Source organism: Gossypium arboreum, chromosome 9 (genome assembly GCF_025698485.1).
Source record: "Gossypium arboreum isolate Shixiya-1 chromosome 9, ASM2569848v2, whole genome shotgun sequence".
NCBI classification, from domain to species: domain Eukaryota; kingdom Viridiplantae; phylum Streptophyta; class Magnoliopsida; order Malvales; family Malvaceae; genus Gossypium; species Gossypium arboreum.
The window spans coordinates 71,050,599-71,070,186 of NC_069078.1; the positions used below are offsets into that span (position 1 = coordinate 71,050,599).

The 19,588-nt window shown below is 38.0% G+C and overlaps 1 non-coding gene across 1 annotated transcript; it reads right to left on the reverse strand.

Annotated features, from left to right (window-relative positions):
• Positions 1–1,067: 1,067 nt before the first annotated feature.
• Positions 1,068–1,174, reverse strand: LOC128281244 (small nucleolar RNA R71). The gene has a single exon (XR_008271457.1). It is a non-coding gene; the product is annotated as a small nucleolar RNA R71 (small nucleolar RNA).
• Between the last annotated feature and the right edge of the window lie 18,414 nt (positions 1,175–19,588).

The following is a 19,588-nucleotide window of genomic DNA, read 5'->3' on the forward strand; positions in this document are numbered from 1 at the left end:
AATGAATAAATCGTTTGATTCAGAGTCAAATAACAAGTGAAGTCTAGGTGGATTTTTCCTTGGGTATTGTCTTAATCAATCGAATTTTCTAAAAGTATTTTCCCCAATTTTCTTTCTCTGCACCCTTATTTTAGTTAATTAGTTTAGATAAACAAATCCCTTAATTTTTAGGCTAGATAATAAAAAGAATGTAATTACTAGTACTATTGGTTCCTTTGGGTTCGACAATCTGGTCTTGCTAAAGCTATACTACTGTTTGATAGGTACACTTGCCTTCATCGTGATAATAGTTAGTTTCAAGAATGATTAATTATAAATTTTTAAAACCCGTTACGAATATCACGTATAAAGTTTTTGGCACCGTTGCCCGAGAACTAAGATATTAGGAACACTCGATTTTTATTACTTTATCCATTTTACTTTATTTGCAATTTAAATTTTTAGTTTCTTTTCTAATTTTTCTTTTATTCGCTCCTGGCAGGTTTTTATAGTGTATGACTAGAAGAAACCCGTCGGGACCATTACTGTTTGATAGTGAGATCGATCGCACAATTTGTAGAAACTGAAGAGAAATAAGGCGAAGCCTAAGATACACAGAAGAAGAGCAAGAGGATGATATTCATATTACAACCGAGGAGATGGCTGAAAACCAAGAAAATCCGCTACCTCCTGCGATTGCTGCTAATCAGAATCTTGCTCCGTGTACTATGTATGACTATGCTAAACCTTCTTTAACAGGAACTGAATCGAGCATCGTTAGGCCTACTGTTGCTGCAAATAATTTAGAACTGAAACTCTAACACCATTCAAATGATCCAACAGTTTGTTCAGTTTGATGGTTTGCGGGATGAGGACCCAAACGCTCATTTGGCGAATTTCTTAGAGTTTTGCGACACTTTTAAAATCAATGGCTTTCTGATGATCCCATTCGCCTTCGGTTGTTTCCCTTTTCGTTGAGGAATAAGGCTAAACAGTGGTTGAACTTCTTACCACGAGGGTCAATCTCTACTTGGGAACAAATGACTGAAAAATTTTTATTAAAATATTTTCCGCCGGCTAAAACATCCAAATTACGTAATGATATTTCTTCTTTTGTGCAGATGGATTTAAAAATACTTTATGATGCATGGGAGAGATACAAGGACCTTTTAAGAAGATGCCTTCACTATGGGTTACCACTCTGGCTACATGTTCAAACGTTTCACAATGGCCTAATTCTTCGACTAGACAGATTATTGATGCAGCTATTGGAGGAACTATCAATAATAAGACACCTGAGGATGCTTATGAATTCATAGAAGAGATGTCACTGAATAATTGTCAGTGGCAAGTCATGAGGACAAAGCCGATGAAAGTAGTCGACGTTTTTAACATTGATTCGATCACCATACTCTCTAATCAGGTAGAACTTTTGAATAAAAAAATTAACTGTTTTCTTGGTTCTTCACAAGTTCACCCAGTAATGTAATGCGAAGCAAGTGGAGGAGGATCGAGCAATTCAGAATACCCACCTTATGGCCACAACATAGAGAATGAGCAATTAAATGATATGGGTAATAACCCTCGGTCTCAAAATAATCCTTATAATAACACTTACAATGCAGGATGGAAGAACCACCCAAATTTCTCATGGGGAGGCCAAGGTAATCAAAGACCACCACCCACTCTAGGCTTTCAACAACCATCGTACCAGCAGGAAAAGAAGCCAAACCTTAAGGAGATGCTAACAAAATTCATCTCGGTGTTAGAAACTCGTTTTCAAAATACAGAGACAGCACTTAAGAATCAAAAAGCGTCGATCTAAGGGCTCGAAACTCAGATAAGCCAGCTCACTAAATTGATATCTGAATGACCACAAGGTAGCCTGTCGAGTAACACTGAATCTAACCCAATGGAGCAGCTCAATGTAATTACTATTCAAGATGAGGAAGGGTTAGTTGCACCTAAACCAGAACCGAGACAAGAAACTGTGGTAAGTAAAGGTAAAGGTGAGGTAGACCACAATGACCAAAAACAGGTAAGTAAAGAGTACAAACCACGTGTACCATACCCAAATGCGACAAGGAAAGACCACTCAGATGAACAATTCGGTAAATTTCTTAAACTTTTAAAGAAATTACATACTAACTTACCGTTTATTGAAGCTCTTCCGCAGATGCCGAACACAGTCAAATTTTTAAAGGAGCTTTTAGCAAATACACGGAAGTTAGATGAGGCGTCGCATGTAGAGTTAAATACAGTTTGCTCAGCCATACTACAGAATAACCTGGCCAACAAATTAAAGGATCCAGGGGAGTTTTACAATTCCTTGTTTAATTGGTAGCTTAGATATTAATAATGCTTTGGCGGATTTAGGGGCTAGTATCAATGTCATGCCTTATAAAATATTTAAACAACTAGGTCTTGGAAACCCAAACAAACTAGGATGAGCATTCAATTGGCCGATAAAACTATCAGATTTTCTAGGGGTATTATTGAAGACATACTCATTAAAATTGACAAATTTATATTCCCAGTTGATTTCGTTGTTCTAGACATAGAGGAGGATAGTAACATGCCTTTAATTTTAGGAAGGCCCTTTTTAGCAACTGCAAAACTATAATTGATGTTGGTACAGGTAAACTCACACTTCGTGTGGGAGACGAAACAATCACCCTTCAAGCTAGTAATTTGAATAACACATTGAAAATTGAAGGTGGTTGTATAAATCATACTATTAAAACTGACCATGTGGTGCAACCTACTTTGCAAGAAACAGGTTCAGAGAACACACCTGAGCCATGTTCGAATAACAACAAAGAACCTATCTATGAAGAATGAAGGCTACAAATTAAGGAACTAGATGAATGGTGGACACATAAACTGAGGACACACGATAAACCAAAACCATGCCATGACGAGCTAAATATCTTACCAAATCAACTTAAGGTTGGAGACAAAGTACTACTAGATGCAGCAGACCCTCGTATTGCCACTTCTGAACCTAACGGAGCAATCCCTCTTACGGTACTCAGTATTTATAGTCTAAAAACTTAGACTATAAATAAGTGCTTCTCGAGAGGCAACCCAAGCATTAACGATGTTAACTTCTTTAAAATTTTAGTTTTTGACATTTAATCACTAATTGAGTCACTGAAACACAGGTTTTCTAATCCACACGGCTGGGCACACAGGCGTGCCTTAGGTCGTGCCCACACCACGGGAGGAGACACGACCGTGCGATACAAATTAATATTAGTTCCTCGGGGTCTATAACGGAAAAATTAACTCATTAATACCCTACATTATATAATTCAAGTTTAATATCTACCCTGGTCCAAATGGCCGTTTTGCCCCTAACTTTACTCATTTTTACGATTTAGTCCCTAGGCTCGTATAATGAAACTCATGCACTTTTTATCTTACCCAAGCCTAGCCGAACACTTTTCCTTCTTATGGTAGCCCGCATTTTTCATTATTTTCTCATTTCTACCACACATTTTCTTCTTTTGCAAAATAGTCCCTATAAGGGTTTCTCATGAAAATCAACTAGGATAAGATGGTTAATACACATTCATCTTTCATATTCCTCCATAATCCATCAAAATACAAACAACTCATGCATGGGTAAATTTTTAAACATGAACCCTAGCATGAAATATGGGTAGAAATGGAGAAAGTAAGCTACCGGTGTAACAACCTGAATTTGGGCCTAGAAGTTTTGGGCCTTGAGCATGGGAGCGGTTGAATGCAGCTTATAATATTCTGTTGTGCGTGAAAATTTCGTTGTTGAAGGCTTGTTTTAGTGGTTAAGTGTGCTGAGAAGTGTTGGAGAAGTCTTGGGTTCAAACCTGGACTTTAGCAAAAATTTTGGTTTAAGGTGAATCAAACTCTGGGTGTAATAGGTAGGCCTTAAGAATATTGTTGGAGAAATTGTGACACAAAAAGCCTTGTGGCCTAGTGGCAAGTAGCGTATGGAGCATTTAAGGGGAGGCATGGGTTCAAATCCCATGGCAAGCAAAGAGCATTTATTTTGCTAATAGGAGGCAGCAAGAGTTGGTGTTGAATTTAAACTCTGATGATGGAGGGATCCCACATCGAGAAGCTAATATAAGAGTGGATGCGAAGTTGGCTTTAAATATAGAGAACAATGAGGAGAGTAAAGGTACATTTCGTGGCTGATCCCTTTCGCTTTATGGCGTGCTCGATTGGGTTGGGCACCGGTTAAGAGTGCTCGAAGCGTGGATTAACTCCAGTCTCCAATCAGGTGTGTATTTTCTCGCTACTCAGCTGTAGGATGGCTACTTGGACGCGATGGGCGAAAAAGGGCCATATGGGCCCAATGGGCCTACGGGCCCAATTGGATAAGTTGTTTGATTGTGTAGTAAATATTGGACTAGGCTAGGTGAATATCATATCTGTGGCTAGATTTGGGCTAAAAGGGCCACACGAGCGTGTAGGCCCATTTGGACCGAGAAGGGCTTTAGGCCCATTCGTATTGTTATCCTTGTTTAGAATACTTTAGTTTACCAAATTACTGAAATACCCCCAGTTGTAAAATTACCAAAGTACCCCCGGTTTATAAAATTACCCAAATATCCTCGATTTGTAAAATTACTGAAATACCCTCGACATATAAAATTATCAAAGTACCCTCGAATTATAAAAATTACTATTTTACCCTCGATTTACAGAATTATTATTTTACCCTCGATTTACAAAATTACTATTTTACCCTCAATTTACAGAATTACCATTTTACCCTCGATTTAGAAAATTACCATTTTACCCTAGGGTGTTAAATGATTTTTTTGCCTTTGTGGGCAAGTGGTGACTTGGATTTGTGTGGTTGTGGATTTGATTGTGAATATATGTTGGTGATATGAATGACTTGATTGTATTTGTTTGATTCAAGTATGGGCATGATATTTTGATTCTGTATGTTGTATGCCATGACATGTATATCTGTTGCATGGGACAAGGGTTTATATTGATGGAGGAAGCGTTCTGATAGCCTCACTGCAATCTGGTGGCCTCGCCACATATATCTGTTCTGGTGACTTCGTCACAATATCTGGCAGCCTCACTGCAATCTGGTGGCTTCGCCACATATATATCTGTTCTAGTGGCCTAGCCACAATATCTGAATCTGGTGACTTCGTCACATATCTAGCAGCCTCGCTGCAATTTCTGTGGTGTGTAGCGGTTGGGTGGGTCGAGTAGTCTCCCCACATGGTGTAAGGTTGGTGCGGGGTGTATCTGTTTGGATTGGGTTGGGATTGCATTCACATTCGATTTTGATTACATTACGATCATGATTTTGATTACGATTCTATCACCGATTCGATTCGATTCGATTCGATTCTAGTTCTGATAATGTTTCTTATTCTGTAATGGGTTAAAGCCTATCTGGTACTATCTGTTATAGTGGTCTAAGGCCCAATTGATCTGGCGTAAGTAAGGTGGGGCGGACTTTTAATTCTTTTATATGGTATTGTTCCTTTTTATAGTTGGGGATTTCACATTGAGTTTTCGTAAACTCACCCTGTTTATTAACCTTTCAGGTAATTTCCAGCCTTAGACGGATCGGAGCTACGAGGGGCTCGGAGGAAGCCACACACATTGTTTATTTTATAGTTTTGATTATTACTTTTAAATGTTTTATGTGGGTTGTAGTAAAGCCGTTGTAACTTTCTGGATTTCAAATTTGAAATTTTACTTATTGTTCTTATAATTGCTAGTATTAGAACACGGTTTTCCAAAGCAACTACTGTTGTTCAAAACATCACGTATCCGTAATTGTTTTTAAATCAAGTTTCCGCAACTGCCAAGATTTTTACAAAGTTGTTAAGAATGTTATTCAGTTGAGGTTTCTAACAAGGTTTAAAAAGGGTATAAGTTTTTAATTATTAAGAAGGGTTTTTAATGGAAACATTGTTTTCGAAAAACACTTCAATGTGACATGCCAGATTCGAGCCAAACTTCCAAGCCGGGTTTGAGGTGTTACAACTGAGATTTTAAAAATACAAATAGCATGAAAAACGGGGCTTGAGAGCACTTACTATTGAGCTTGGAAAGCTTGAAACCCTAGATATGGAGAACCCAAAATTTTCGGCTGGATGAAAGAAAAATGGTTAATTTTGGCTTATCGGTATCTCCTTAACATGGATACATGAAACACGCCATGAATCTTTTCCAGTTCGGGTGGCAACGCCAAATGATAGGCTAACGGTCCAACTCTTTCGGTGATCTCATACGGTCCGATAAATCGTGGACTCAGTTTAGCTTTCTGACCAAATCTCAATACTTTTTTCCATGGAGATACTTTCAAGAATACTCTATCTCCAACTTGAAACAAAATTTCCTTTCTTTTCAAATCAGCATAAGACTTTTGCCTATTTGATGCCGGTTTTAAACAATCCCGTATCACTTTAACTTTTTCTTCAGTTTCTTTAATCAGATGAACTCCATGAATCTGATTTTCCTTGAGTTCTGTCAAGTACAATAGAGTTTGGCACTTTCTGCCATACAAGGCCTTATAAGGCGCCATCTTCAAACTTGTTTGGAAACTATTATTGTAGGAAAATTCTACCAATGGCAGGTATTTTTCCCAGCTACCCTGAAATTCGAGGATACAACAACGCAACATGTCTTCGAGAATCTGAATCATCCGCTCAGACTGACCATCGGTCTGAGGATGAAAAGATGTGCTAAAACTCAACTTCGTACCTAAGGCTTCTTGTAACTTCTTCAAGAATCTCGAAGTGAACCTCGGGTCTCTGTCTGAAATAATCGACAGTGGTACTTCGTGTAATCTTATTATCTCAGAGCCGACTTTGTCAATTTATCCACTATAACCCATATGGCATCTTTCTTTTTCAAAGTCAAAGGTAATCCTGTCACGAAGTCTATGGTAACTCTTTCCCACTTTCATTCAGGGACCATTACAGGCAGTAACAAACCTGAAGGCACTTGATGTTCAGCTTTAACTTGCTGACATACCAGGCATTTCGATACAAATTCAGAAACATCTCTTTTTATGTCGTTCCACCAATACATTTTCTTCAAGTCATTGTACATCTTGGTACTTCCCGGGTGAACTAACAAACGACTGTTATGTGCTTCTTGTAAAATATCCCGAATAAGTTCATTGTCTTTGGGTACACAAACCCTATCTCTGAACATTAAACATCTATTAGGACAAATTCGAAAATCTGACTCAACACTAGACTCACATTGAGTCCTTTTTTCTTGCAAGTCATCATCATTAAACTGAGCATCATGAATTTCCTCCAGAAATGTCGGCCTAGCCTCCAGCTCGGCCAAAACTGAACCATCATCAAGCAATGTCAAACGAGCATCCATAGTTCTCAAAGCATCCACATTCGCCTTTCCCGGGTGATAGTCGATAATCAAATCATAATCCTTAATTAGTTCTAACCATCTCCGCTGTCTCAAATTTAATTCTTTCTGAGTCATCAAGTATTTCAAACTCTTGTGGTCCGTGAATATACGACAAGTCTCACCATATAGATAATGCCTATTTTTAAGGCAAAAACAATAGCAGCTAGCTCTAGGTCGTGGGTTGGATAATTCTTCTTATGGGGCTTCAATTTCCGTGAAGCATAGGCTATCACCTTGCTATCTTGCATAAGCACACAACCTAATCCATTTAAGGATACATCACTGTAGACTACAAATTCTTTTTCCAGTTCAGGTAGCACTAAAACAGGAGCTTCGGTCAGCAATGTCTTTAATTTTTCAAAACTTGCTGACACTTCTCCGTCCATTCAAGCTTGGCATCTTTCTGTAGCAACTTCGTCATCAGAGTCACTATCATGGAAAATCCTTTTACAAACCTTCGATAGTAATCGGCTAAGCCCAAAAAGCTTCTAACCTTGGTTACATTCTTAGGCGATTTCCATTCAACAATTAAAGAAATCTTACTTGGATCAACTCGGATGCCTTCACCCGAAACTATATGACCTAAAAATCCAACTTCCTGGAGCCAAAACTCACTCTTGCTAAACTTAGCATACAGTTGCTTTGCCCGCAAGGTCTGCTACACAACTCTCAGGTGCTTCGTATGCTCTGTCTCATGTTTAGAGTAGATCAAGATGTCATTAATAAACACAACAACAAACTTGTCCAAATATGGGCGAAAAATTCTATTCATTAGATCCATAAATATAGCCGATGCATTCGTCAGCCCAAACAGCATGACAAGAAATTCATAATGGCCATACCTCATTCTGAAAGCTGTCTTGGGTACATCCGAGTCTTTAACTCGCAGTTGATAATAGCCAGACTTTAAGTCTATCTTAGAGAATACGGTAGCTCCTCTCAACTGGTCAAACAAATCATCGATTCTTGGCAAAGGATACTTATTCTTGATAGTCACCTTGTTCAGTTATCGATAATCAATACATAGCCTCATCGAACCATCTTTCTTCTTTACGAACAACACGAGGGCACCCCAACGTGAAAAACTTGGCTCAACAAATCCTTTATCCGTCAGTTCTTGCAACTGTGCTTTTAACTCCTTCAGCTCTGTAAGTGACATTCTGTACGGGGCAATAGAAATGAGAGTCGTCTCTGGCACCAATTCAATACCAAACTCTATCTCCCTTTCAGGAGGTAATCTGGGTAATTCCTCCGGAAACACATCTGGGTACTCGCAAACTATCAGCACAGACTCAATCTTCAATTCAGTTTCCTTAGTGTTCATCACAAATGCAAGGTAGGCTTCATATCTTTTCCTCATATATCTCTGAGCAACCATCACCGTGATTACAACTGGCGATGAACCTAATTCTCTTGATTCAACCCATAGAGTCTTACCATCCGGGCATTTCAACTTAATGTACTTACTACCATAATTCACTGTTACATCATGAAGGGCTAACCAATCCATACCAAGTATTACATCAAATTCATCAAATGGTAACAACATAAGGTTAGCCGGGAAAAATAACCTTGAATCGTCAAAGGATAATTCTTATAGATTTTATCAACTAGAATATCCAATCTCATGCAGATATATGAATGTGTCGACCCTGGATCAATTAAAGCAACAACACTTATATTAAAAAGAGAGAAGGTACCCGTAATAACATTAGGAGCAGTGGCTTCCTCTCGGGCACGTATAGCATACGTTCTTGCTGGGGCTCGAACTTTTGATTTCGCAGCGTTTTTAGTCACGACTCGACTGCCACTAGCACTCTCAGGGTATCTCGGAGGTCTACCTCGTGGAATGAGAGCATTCGACTTCAGAGCTATTTCCTCATCTTTTTCAGCTTGTTCCGGGCAGTCTCTGAGAAAATGATCAAGAGAACCACATCTGAAACATGCGCCATTTTTTATTCGGCACTTTCCGAAGTGAAATTTGTTGCAGCTCTTACAATTCGGTTTTTTATCATCTACACTCCCCACACTAGTCACCATCGAGGAGGAAGACTTTTGACCTCGTCGCTTAGAGCTTCTTGATCTACCCGAATATCCCACTGACAAAGTGGAGCGTTTATGTTGGCTATTGGCTTTTTTCGTGGAAAACAAAAGTGTTTTACTGCTAAGCCTCTTGCTCGCAACTCGAGCCTCTCTTTTTGCTTGTTTTCTTTCATTATTAAGTTCCTCAGCCTTTTTGCCTCGATCGGCCAATGCGGTAAACTCCCATATTTCCAAGATCCCAATGAACAATTTCATGTCCTCATTCAGGCCCTCCTCAAAGCGTTTACACATTTCCGATTCAGTTTGGACTCATTCAGTTGCGTACTGACTTAGTCGTACGAACTCTTTCTCGTATTCCACTACAGTCTTATTACCTTATTTGAGTTTCAGGAACTCCTTTCACTTCAAGTCCAAAAACCATTAGCTAATATAATTCTTCCTAAACTCTGCTTGGAAGAAATCCCAAGGAATATTTTCTTTCGGCACTATTGAGGATATGGTCTTCCACCAATTGTATGCAGTGTCCTTCAAAAGGGACACAACACACTTCAAACATTCCTCAGGTGAACATGAAAAATCATCTAGCACCCGTGTAGTATTTTCGAGCCAGAACTCGGCTCTTTCAGCGTCATCATCAACTTTCGCTCTGAATTCCTCAGCCATATACTTTCTAAGCTTATCTACAAGGGCTTTACCAATTCTCCCCGGTGCCATACCTTGTGGCACATCCTCATCAGGTTGGTTAGGGGGTGGGGGAGGTCTTGGTATATTGGGACAATTTCTCAGATAATCCCCAAACCATTCATCCATCATATCAAATAAGGCAGCTCAGGCTTCTTATCGGCCTTTTGACATCAGCCTTCTACTACTACTACTAGATACAACTCGTTGTACGGAAGCTAAAGCATGGCTCTCGGCTCCCTCGGACTCATCTTATGCTCGATTAAAAGACATTTACTATATTTAAAACAATTTAAACAATTAAAAGATGTCACACTATCAACACTCGAATAATGGCATGTATAGCGAACTTTAACATCCTCTACGGTAGTCCTAGAACCGACTAAACCGCAACTCTGATACCAATAAATGTAACACCCCTCACCCGTATCAAGCATCGGGATAGGGTTTGAGGCATTACCGAAACTTTACACTTTCAGAATACTAACTCGGGTCATAAAATTTCATTTGAATTTAAAACTTTCTAATCCTGAACATCTCATTCCTTATATAGGCCTTCGAAACTTATAACATATCAAGAGGTAGTATGGGACAAACACGGGCACGTTCGATTAACCTTAGGCTCCTTAGAAAATTTTCCTTAACATAAAGTGTCACACGCACGTGTAGGTGGGCCGTGTGGACTCAAATGCCTGTGTGACTTAGGGCACGCCCATGCCCTTCAGCCATGGGCGACACTGACTTATCAACACGGCCATGGCACATGACCGTGCTGCCTGCCCGTGGACGATACTATCATTTTAACAGGACCATGTACACGCCCGTGTGGCACACCCGTGTACAACTTTGTGCTAAAATTTTAAGTGCAGGGGACACACGGCCATGGCACACGGCCATGGGAGGGAACCGTGTGTCACACACAGCCTAAACACACACCCGTGTGTCCAACCATGTGGACTCTATTCGGCTATTTTCCAAGCCTTTAGTCACCCATTTCTACTACTTGTGCCTAGTAGTTACCAAGTTTAAGAGAAAACATAATTTTACACTTGTAAACAATCTTAATGAAAATAGTTGTATGGAAACCTCATATCATTGGTTTCATACATAAATGGTTATTTCCCCTTTAGTGTTATAGATTCCCATGTTACTTTAATCCATCCGAAATTGGCTCATTCATGTGACTCGTTGCCAATTGATAGCAACCCATTATTTGTAATTAAAACCATGCATAAAATCGTAGGTCATAGCCTACTTAAATTAAGCCAATTTTCATGGCCATATACAAAGAGATAAACATATTTTTACATGCCATTACTGGGCAAATCAAATGGCACATATAACAAAATACTCAAAAATACTATACATGCCATTAAACAAAATAAACAGAGTCTTTATACCAAAGCTTGTTTAGTTGATAGTGTGTTGACTCTCCAATTGTCTTCCAGTCTTTATGAGTCCTCGAGCTCTGTAAGACAGGGAAAAAGAGAGGGGTAAGCATTTTCATGCTTAGTAAGCTCGAATAACCGGAAAGTAAACTTACCGAGTAATTAGCATACATCCATACTTAAATTATGAAATCATCCATTATGAAAATGATTTCCTATCACATACACTCAATCAATGAGTTAGTCACATAATCATGTATCATGTAATTTAACTAGATGAACTTATCATTCAACATTCTATTCACATATGTATACCACGTTAATCTCATTAAATTTCTAAGAAATCTCGATGGAATACCTATTATCCGTCAATTCATAGGAATGATCATTTCATATATACACTCCCGCGAACCTCAAATCATATGGTAGGATTACCAGTCCAGGCTAAATCCCCCATTTTATGAACTCATAAGGTGATGTCAAGATTACCAGTCCAGGCTAAATCTCTTATAACGACAAACACCCTTAATGAGCTCGGATCTAAATTACCTGTTATGCATTTTCATCAAAAATCACTTTACAAAACATGAAAATCTATCATCAAAAATTCATATTTCATCTTCAAACACCAAAGAACACATGAACTCATCAATGGAAACTCTTAAAATCTTCAAAGATTTCGAAATTTATAGTACAGGCTAGCTAGAATATGAAGCAACGATCTCAAAAACATAGAAATTATGAAAAACGGATCAAAAACCATACCTTTATTGCTTGAATGAGCCTAGCTGAATGAAAACCTAAAGCTTTGGTTTTTCTTCTCTTAATATTCTGCCAAGGAAGATAAAAAAAGAATAATTTTATGCTTTGTTTTATTAATATTAACATTATTTATCAAATACAAAAATTAACCTTAATTATATAACATAAAAATCACTTAATGGTTGTCCAAAATTGTCCACTCACCATTCAAATGGTTTAATTACCATTTAAGGCCATAATATTTAAAAGCCAAAGCAATTTGACACCTTTAACTAATAGAATGGAACTTTTGCATTTTATACGATTTAGTCTTTTTTTCTCAAATTGAGCAATTAAACGATAAAATTATATCACGAAATTTTCACACATATCAAATAACATGCTGTAAACACATAAAATAATATTAAAATAATTTTCCTACATCGGATTTGTGGTCCCAAAATCACCGTTCCGATTTAGCTAAAATCGGGTTGTTACAATTCTTCCCCCTTAAGGATTTTCGTCCCCGAAAATCTTACCAGTGAATAGGTTCGGGTATTGTTTTGTCATAGTATCCTCGGGTTCCCAGTAGCTTTTTCAACCCCGTGTCGATGCCATAATAATTTCACTAATGCAATTCTCTTATTTCTCAGCTCTTTGATCTCACGAGCTAAAATTTGAATCGGTCCTTCAGCATATGACATATTAGACTGAATTCCACCTCAGTCGGGGAAATGATATGTGAAGGGTCAGATCGATATCTACGTAGCATCAATACGTGAAATACATTTTCTATTTTCTCTAACTCATACGATAAAGATAGTCGGTACACCACTGGCCCAACTCGCTCAATAATCTCATACGGTCCGATGAATCGCGGACACAATTTCCCTTTCCGACCAAATCACAATATCTTTTTCCACAGCGAAACTTTCAAAAACACTTTATCCCCAATCTGAAACTCAATATCTTTCCGTTTCAAGTCCGCGTACGATTTCTGTCGATTTGACACCGCTTTCAAACTATTACGAATTACTTTCACGTTTTTTTTCAGTCTCTCTGATTAGATCAACCCCGTGAATCTTATTCTCGTTAAGCTCAGTCCAGTACAACGGTGTTCTACATTTACAACCTTATAGAGCTTCGTACGGTGCCATCTTTATACTCGATCGGAAGCTATTATTGTAAGCAAATTCAATCAGAGATAGATATTTCTCCCAACTACCCTCAAACTCAAGAATGCAACATCGCAACATATCCTCAAGTATCTGAATAACTCGTTCAGCTTGGCCATCTGTTTGCGGATGAAATGCAGTGCTAAAATGCAACTTTGAACCCAAAGCTTCTTGCAATTTCTTCCAAAATCATGAAGTAAACCTCGGATCTCTATCCGAGACAATAGATAGGGGAACACCATGTAATCTCACAATTTCAGAAATATACAACTCAGCTAATTTATCAAGCAAGAAATCTGTACGTACTGGAATGAAATGAGCTGATTTCATCAATCTATCAACGACAACCCAAATCACATCTTTCTTTTTCGGGGATAAAGGCAAACCCAATACGAAATCCATTATTACTCTATCACATTTCCACCCAGGAATCATAATAGGTTGTAATAACCCTAACGGCACTTGATGTTCAGCTTTGACTTGCTGACAAATCAAACATTTCAAAACAAATTCTGAGATATATCGTTTCATGCCGTGCCACCAATAAAACTGTTTCAAGTCGTTATACATTTTCATGCTTCCCGGATGTATTGATAAACAACTATTGTGTGCTTCATTTAAAATCTTTCGAATGAGCTCAGAATTTCTTGGTACACATATTCTGTCACGAAACATCAAACACTCATCAGGCCCTATACAAAACTCTGAATCTGAAGTTGACTCGTACTGAGCTCATTTTGCTTGCAACTCATTATCAAATTTTTGAGCTTCACAAATCTTCTGTAGAAGTAAAGGTATCGCTTTCAACTCAACTACTATCGAATTGTCGTCAGACAAAGCTAATTGAGTGTTCAAAGCATGTAAAGCAAATAAGGACTTTCGGCTTAAAGCATCAGCAACTACGTTTGCTTTTCCCGGATGATAGTCAAGCACTAATTCATAGCCTTTTAGCAATTCTAACCATATCCGCTTTCGCAAAATTCAATTCTTTCTGAGTCATCAGATATTTTAAACTTTTGTGGTCGGTATAAATATGGCATTTCTCACCAAACAAGTAATGACGCCAAATTTTCAGTGTGAACACTATAGCGGCTAACTCTATATCATGCGTTAGATAATTCTTTTCATGCGGCTTCAACTGTCTTGAGGCATAAGCTATAATTTTGCCTTCCTGCATCAAAACACAACCCAGGCCATTTAACGAAGAATCACTGAAAAGTACAAATTCTTTACCCGACTCAGGCTGAACTAACACTAGAGCCTCTGTCAATAATGCTTTCAACTGCTTGAAGCTCTTTTGACACTTTTCTGACCACTCAAATTTAAAATCTTTTTGAAGCAATCTTATCATCGGAGTCACAATAATCGAAAAACCTTTCACAAATTGTCTATAATAGCCTTCTAGTCCTAAAAGCTACGGACTTCAGATACATTTCTCAGAGGCTTCCAATCTATAATCGTAAAAATTTTGCTTGGTCAACTCAAATACCCTCGACTGAAACTATATGTCCTAGAAAACCAACCTCTCGTAGCCAAAGTTCACATTTGCTGAACTTTGCAAACAATTATTTTCTCAAAGTTTGTAACACAATTCTCAAATGCTCGGGATACTCAGATTCATCACGAGAGTAAATTAAATTGTCATCAATAAACACAACTACGAATCGGTTTAAGTACGGCCTGAAAATTCCGTTCATCAAGTCCATAAAAACAGCAGGTGCATTTGTTAGTCCGAAAGTTATAACAAGAAATTCGTAGTATCCGTACCTTGTTCTAAATTCAGTCTTAGGTACATCTGAGTCTTTAACTCGCAACTGATAATAACTCGATCTCAAATCAATTTCCGAAAACATTGTTGCCCCTTTTAACTGATCAAAAAATCATCTATTCATGGCAAAAGGTATTTATTCTTGATTGTCACTTTGTTGAGCAGTCGATAGTTTATACACATTCTCATCATGCCATCTTTATTTTTCACAAATAACACCGGTGCACCCTAGGGAGAGAAACTTGGTCTAGCAAAACCTCTATTTGTCAACTCTTGCAACTGAGCTTTCAATTCTTTTAACTCTTTCGGAGCCATTCTGTACGGAGCTATCGATATTGGCATTGTACCCAGTACTAATTCAATACCAAACTTAACCTCTCTGATAGGTGGTAAACCCGGTAACTCTTCGGGGAATACATCTGAATACTCACACACAACTGGTACTGATTCAATCTTTGTTTCTGTCACTTTCATATCAAGTACATAAGTAAGATAAGCTTCACACCCTTTTCTCACAAATCTCCGAGTTAACATGGACGAAATCACAACTGGAAAACTATTCAGATCACCAAATTCAATTCTAATAGTCTCATTATTCTGACATTTCAGTTAAATTGCCTTTTGTCTACAATCCACTATAGCATCATGCATCGTTAACCAATCCAACCCAAAATTATATCAAATTCATCGAATGGAAACAATATCATATTAGTCGAAAAATAGAAACCCCAATTCATTAACGGACAATTCTTGCAGACTTTGTCAACCAAAACATATTTCCCTAAGGGGTTCGATACTTTAATCACAGATTCAGTGGACTCTACAGGCAAAGTCTTACTAGACACTAAGTTCATACATATATAAGAATGAGTTGATCTTGGATCTATCAATGCAATCACATTAGTATCATAAAGAGTGAAAGTACCGGTGATAACAACTGGAGATAACGCTTCTTCGCTAGTGTGAATAGCGTAATCTCTAGCAAGTGCTTTGGCCTCGGATCTAACAGCTAAATCCTTTGCCGACCCTCTACTACCGCTTACATTCCCGATAGTTCTAGGTGGTCTACCTCTATTCGACGTGTTACTTGGTCTCACATTCTGAATTTTATGTTTCTCATCTAGCTCAGGGCAATCTCGGATGAAGTGATCCAATGAACCACATTTGCAACAAGCTTTATTACTTTTATTTCAGCATTTCCCAAAATTTCGTCTCCCACATTACTAACACTCGGGTTTGTTGTCTCGCACACTGCCAACACTCAATACTGATATAGCTTGAGCTTTAGAACCTAAATATTGTTTTCTACGATCTCTGTTCGAATATTCATTTGAAGTATTTGGGTGAGTGTATGAATATTTGGATTTCTTTGATGAAGATTGACACGGCTTATTCATAAATCTTTTTCTCGAATCTCTAGCTTCAAAACTTGCTTTTCTCTTTTCTTTGCTAAGATCTTCGACTTTACAAGCCCTTTCAACTAGAACGACAAATTCTTTCAACTCTAAAATTTCAACTAGTAGTTTTATATCTTCGTTTAACCCGTTAACAAACCACTTGCACATAATCTCCTTAGTAGACACATACTCTCGAGCATATTTGCTTAACCGTACGAATTCTCTTTCATATTTGGTAACAGTCATTCAACCCTATTTTAATTCCAAAAACTCTTTGTGCTTTTGATCGAGAAATCTTTGACTAATGTATTTCTTTTGAAACTCCATCTGAAAGAATTCTCAGGTCACTCGTTCTCTCGGTACTACAGGCACCAAGGTATCCCACTATTGATATGCAGTGTCTCTCAGCAAAAATACAACACATTTAATACATTCATCAAGAGTACAAGAAAATTCATTGAATACTCGAATCATATTTTTGAGCCAAAACTCGGCTTTCTCAGCATCATCATCAATAGTAGCCTGGAACTCTTCAACCCCATATTTACGAATCTTATCTACTGACCGCTTGTTCAACTGTACTGAATCTACAACTTGAGGAACAACAGAGGTTTGTTGAGGAATAGGTGGGGGTAGAGGTTGTTGAGCAGCCAGATTCATCCGGATATATTGTGTGAACCACTCATTCATCATTTGGAAAAAGGCTTGTTTAGCCTCTCCCTCGTGGCTACTCGTTACAGGCCTAAAATCAAATGGCGTTGTCCCTTTAACGGGAGTGGGCGTATTACTCTCGACGTTATCAGCTACAGCTCACTCGGGATCCATTACTATATGAAAACACAGTTTAAGCTATCAAGAATCATCACACTATTGCAGAGTATATATGGAATGTATAGCTAGACTCTCACACACGCTATGTTAGTCCTAAAATTGACTAAACCGTAGCTCTGATACCAATTAAATGTAACACCCTTGACCCGTATCTGTCGTCAGAGTATGGTTACGAGGTATTACCAATCAATTTTTAACATACAACATACATTTATCAAACATAAACCATTCATTCTCATAAATCATCCAATACAATCATATTGCCCCTTTTAAGGGCCTACGAGGCCTTAAACATGCTTTAGAAGTGGTTCGGGACTAAACCAATAATATACGAAAATTTTAGAAAAAATTTAAAAAAATTCATCCATACAGGGGTCACACACCCGTGTGAACAGGCCGTGTGCCTCACACGGCTCCAGACATGCCTGTGTCCTAGGCCGTGTGAAAACAGGGCATACATACTAACTTGGGTCATACGGCCAACCACACGCTCATGTGTCTAGCCCGTGTACCCTTCGAAATGGCCACACACGCCCTTGTGCTAGGCCATGTGCTAGGCCGTGCCAAAACTGTAAGGTATATTGACTTATATAATATTGCCAAGTCACACGACCGTATGCTAGGCCTTGTGCCAATTAGGGGGTATACTGACTTGTACCAAGCGGCCAGTCACACGCTCGTGTATGAAATCGTGTGGAGCATACTGACTTCATTTTAACATCAACACCAAGGGACACACGGCTGTGTAACCTGACCGTGTGTCGCACACGGCTGAGACACACGCCGTGTCTCTGCCCGTGTGGACAAAATAAGCCATTTACAAGGCCAATTTGCCACCCTTTTTTGTACATACCTAAGTGAGCTCATTTGGTATCATTTCAAGACACAAATATGCAGCCAATATTCATCAACCAATACACAATCCTACTATATCCATTTCAACTAAATTCAATACTCAATTCAATGCCATTACCTATTCAAATAACTATAAACTTAACTTGCTTTACTAACATAATTCACATGTATAATTCATTTAACAAAACCAATCCAAACATACATAGTCAATTCAACCCCATTCATTCAATATAGGTCAATTATCAAACTTTAAAGTAGAACCATTTGCACATTCATAAACATCATCAAGTTCATCTTCTTATGCCAACTCAAATGGCCAAATACATATCCATCAAGCATACCAAAAATAACACAAGCCTATACATGCCATATACCATATATACATAACTTCAAAAGTACCCAAAATAGATATTCGATAGTGCGATGGTGTTCCCGACGACTCCCGGATTCGAGCTAGCCTTGATTCTCTATAAAACATAGGAAAATAACATGAAGTAAGCTTCATAACTTAGTAAGCTCGTATGTGAATAGCTTAATTCATCAAATAAATACAAATTAACCAAAAATATACATGATCTAACCACTTACACATTAATCACAAACCTTTCTCATGCCTCAAAACATGATCAAATAACATCTTATTGAAATTTCTCTATTTAATACTCGAATAGGTTTCATACATACCTATATCACCTTGTACTAACCTCCTTCTCAACTTCATCACTCGTTACTCGTTGAACCATTCAAAATAGAAATCGGATTCTCATGTTTCTTGTACGATAAGTACCCATACCATGGCCCGTAGCCAAATTAAGGTAACTTAGTCAAATAACCATTATCATTGCCCGAAGCCAAATCATCCGATATGCATGGCCCGAAGCCAAATCGGTATAAATTGCACCCGAAGTGCTAATATCATGGCCCTAAGCCAACTCATTCGATGTGCATGGCCCGAAGCCAAATCGATATATCATTTTATAACATTTCATAAGTATCCAATTCTATTCCTAAGGATCAATCGAGATTTTTATCTTGTCAATTCTATCTTCAAATATATTCGTAGCGTCGTATTTACAATTCATACATTAATGAAAATTTCATAATCACAGTTTAGACAGTATCAAAGCATTTAACATACATTTATAATGAAATTGTCATATTACGAACTTACCTCGGGTATGAAAACGGCAAAATAAACCAATTACTTGATAAGCTTGCCTTTCCCCTGATCTAATTCCGAATTCCTCTTTTCTTGATCTAAATATATTCAAAATTAACTTATTCAATCTCATATTCATTTAATTTAGTCTAAATCACTCTTTAAAG